We start from the raw sequence: 483 nt of genomic DNA, 5'->3' as shown, positions 1-483 counted from the left end.
TTTTTTATAACTGGAAAATATACCATTAAGTTCATATATGTATTTTAACAAATATTACAATTTTCCAAATTTTTTTTGTTTCTAAAACTATTTATTAAAATTATTTTCATAAATATTAAAGGGTATTATAGGAAAATATGACACAAAATATAGATTAGTGTAAAGGGACATAGTTACTATTTTTTGCTCTAAAAAAACAGTTTTTCCTAATTTTTTTAATATTTTAATTGGAGATAACCAATGGATATATACCAATGGAACTACTCTTGAAGGAAAAAAGTTAAATATCCAAAGATCACATCACCAACAAACACAAATGGGCCATCAAAATAATTTCGTAGTACATCATTTTTTATGATTCTTAATTTTTTTTAGTAATTTTTTAAAATAATCACTTCTTTTTTATTTTAGTCTTATTATCATAAAAATTTAAACAAACTTCAAACTTCAAACAATATGGAACGACACGATATCGACACATAC

The sequence above is a fragment of the Brassica oleracea genome, chromosome C7 (assembly GCF_000695525.1).
Source record: "Brassica oleracea var. oleracea cultivar TO1000 chromosome C7, BOL, whole genome shotgun sequence".
NCBI lineage: Eukaryota > Viridiplantae > Streptophyta > Magnoliopsida > Brassicales > Brassicaceae > Brassica > Brassica oleracea.
Note: the sequence above shows the minus strand (reverse complement) of the source record.